This window comes from Seriola lalandi, unplaced genomic scaffold (genome assembly GCF_002814215.2).
Source record: "Seriola lalandi dorsalis isolate HSWRI2012SDOR001 ecotype SW California unplaced genomic scaffold, Sedor1 jcf7180002054285, whole genome shotgun sequence".
NCBI classification, from domain to species: Eukaryota; Metazoa; Chordata; class Actinopteri; order Carangiformes; family Carangidae; genus Seriola; species Seriola lalandi.
The window spans coordinates 271,827-275,026 of record NW_019524838.1 but is presented as its reverse complement, the minus strand read 5'-3'; positions in this window follow the sequence as shown (position 1 = coordinate 275,026).

Here is a 3,200-nt window from a genome sequence, read left to right as displayed (position 1 = left end):
TGTGTGCGTGGGTGTGGGTGTGGGTGTGTGTGTGTGTGTGTGTGTGTGTGTGTGTGTGTGTGTGTGTGTGTCTATGCCATGAGTCCCATCCTTAGTGTGAGACCAAAGAGCAAGGATCAGTGCATTAAATGAGAACCCAACACACTGACACATTTGGTTTTGAGAAAACTGAAACTGTGGGTTGTTATCTCAACAGCTGTATAGGTGTTTGTGACAGGTGTGTGTTTGCATGTGAGTACATGTATAGGTGTGTGTAGGAGAGTCACCCCACACAGTGTTTGATACCTGAACTTTTATTAGTCTGTCTATATGACTGTCATGTACAGTAGATGCTTTCTTTTTTTTTAATTATGCAAAAGGAAAAATCAAAACATCAATGACAGCAACGTTAAGAAATTAATGAGAGATTTAAAATTAGTCTATCATCAAAGTCTTTAAGTTCATTACTGCCATCTGTCATTTGACACTTCTGTATCATCAGAAATTCAGGGATCAGCTCCTGTCATTTTGTCAGTGAAACACAATTGTAGCTCCCTCTAGGGTCAGACGGAGGAATTTCACAACTTCTTAGTGAAAAATCACCAAAAGGATTGAGTGTAAAGGCAAAGCAGGTGTGAATTAAACCATTTTCTGAACCTGATATTCACCTAAAACTACTTCACACTGCTGCACTGCTCTGCAGCTATCTCTCTAAAACAATATCTTCAGTACACACAAGATACTGCAGCCTGAGGGGCATAAATTCTGTCTCTCAGAGGGAAACAGTGCATCCTGTCTGACTGATGTGTGTGTGTGTGTGCATGTGTATGTGAGACTGATGAGACAAAAGATTAGCATTATGTAGCAAAAATGCTGATGCTAGTAGAGAGCACAACCACACAACATCTAACAAAAACCCTTAAACCCTGTTTGAGTCTGCATGTTTTATTTGAGTTGCTCTTCTTTCCCCTCTTCCAGTTTTGTTGTCTTTAAAATCACTTCATATCATGTGTCTTAATTTACTCTGGGAGTGTAGCCCTTTGCCTCTTCTTATGCCACAAAGTTAACTATGTGCAGCAGAGCCCCTGCTCTGCAACCAGCCTGACAAGCTGAGGTTAAACTATTCACTGGAAAGTCATTGAAGAACCAAACATGTTTTTGCTTCAGTCCAGTGGATAGTTTAGTTTCAACCTAACATTTTACTACTTGGATGAATGAGATGAACCTACACCGAGATTTTACCACAGCAGTTGAGTTCAGTTGTGCTTGTGTTCAGCCTCCTGTGCTTTTCGATGCCTTCATGTTTCATCCCAGTGGAATGGATACCCAACCTGGGGCTGATGGACTGACCAATTTAAAAATGACTCGACACTGCCAATAAGCGAATAAAGGAGCTCATTGGACAATGTATAAAGAAAAAAACAAAAACAATGAGTGTATATGCACTGAACAGGAGAGGAGCTGTATCGTACATGCTTGTCAATAATTATCCGTGCTGGCTTTGTGAAGTGTAAAGAAGTGGATGGAAATGCCATAATGCTATTTAATTTCAAAATACCACTGTTGCCCGGTGTTAGTCCCTAAAAATATTTTTTATGTTTTTATATTTTCTTTAATTTGGGCATCAAATCACAGAGCAGCTATGAAAGCATATCGCCTATACAGTGGTGAGCTGCTGTGTAGTATCTTCTGTCAAATGAAGATATTGTCTAATTTTGTCCAAAACTGTTTTTCAAGTGTTGCTAATGTAGCTCATGATATTGTTAGTAATATTAACAATGTCTCTTATTATTGTGGAGGTGAACAAATGGGTGGTGATGATGATCCTCAGGGTGAAGTCTATGTATATAATGTGCCAAAATCAAAGGTTAAGTTCTTAAAGGATAGGTTCACATTTTTACATCTTTCCAGACTGAAGTATGTCAACTGGATCGAAATCAGATTTGATACAGATGTCCACGGTGTCCAGAGGATGAACCCTCCTGACTTTTCCTCCTCTGCCTTTTCCTCTAGCGCCAACATGTGGTTGACATTTGTGGTTTTGAATGAAATGTCTCAAGAACCATCGGATGGATTGCCGTAAAATTTGGTTCAGACATTCATGTTGCCTTCGGGATCAATTGTTCATAATAAGTTTGGTGATCCCTGAGCTTTTCATCTAGCACCATCATCGGGACAACATTTTAATATGTGCAAAACTAATGACGTTCCCATTAGATGTACTTTCTGTTCACTGCTAATTAGTGAATATAAAACGTCCTAAAATGCTAAACTGAGATAGTGAACATTTTACCTGCAATACTAAAAAAAATCTGAGCCTATCCTTTAAGAGTTATGTGGAAAAAGTGTACGATATTATGAGGAGTTATGTAGATTGTTCTTTGATTAATGAAGAAAACCGAGGGAGTGAAGATGATGATACGGTATCAAATGTATTCATGTAAGAAAATGTGTGTTGTGATACAAGTACATTATTTTGGAGCGGATTAAACTTTGGGTCCTTGAACTTCTATCACACTGACTATCAAGATAACCGCTTTGCCAAAACATGTCTTTGGAGGAGAAGCGGAGATATAAAACTTGGGGTCCAACTGACGATGTATAGTACATTTCAGAATGTAAAATTTCACATGCCATATATTTGTCCTGTACTGTATTATAGAGTGCAGCAAGCCCGTCCAGACGTGTGGAGTCAGCAGTAAGCCCAGATACTGTATGTATGTTATGCTGTTACAAGTGAGAGGTTGTTCACAGTGCAATATGATGTCTTCCTAAAAATATAAAAAGATGATGTGTGGAGTCTCGGTCCCAACCTGTTTGAGTTGCTGTGAGTTGTGAGCTTCTTTGCTTAAGGGAGACTAAGACTGCATTGATGTTTAATGCTGCATGATGTGTGCGTAAACAAAGCATCTACCAAATGATAAAAAGTGAAATCCCTGATCAACAAAGTCCCTTAGTTGTGCTGCTGAGAGAGAGGAATTTCTATCTTATCTTGATGCTATTTATGTGTTTACATCAGAATATTTACATATGAATTGAAATGGATTCATGCCCCCCCCCCCCCAAAAGCTGATTATTATTCAAAGCATGGGGCGAAGAGTTTCCAAGAAATGAATAAAGTATCTGATGAAGCTGATGGAAAGAGGAAGAGAATTATTGTGACTCCAGGCTGCTGCTCTGTTGGTATCTAACAAAGGTCAGTTCATGCTGCTGTTTAGAAA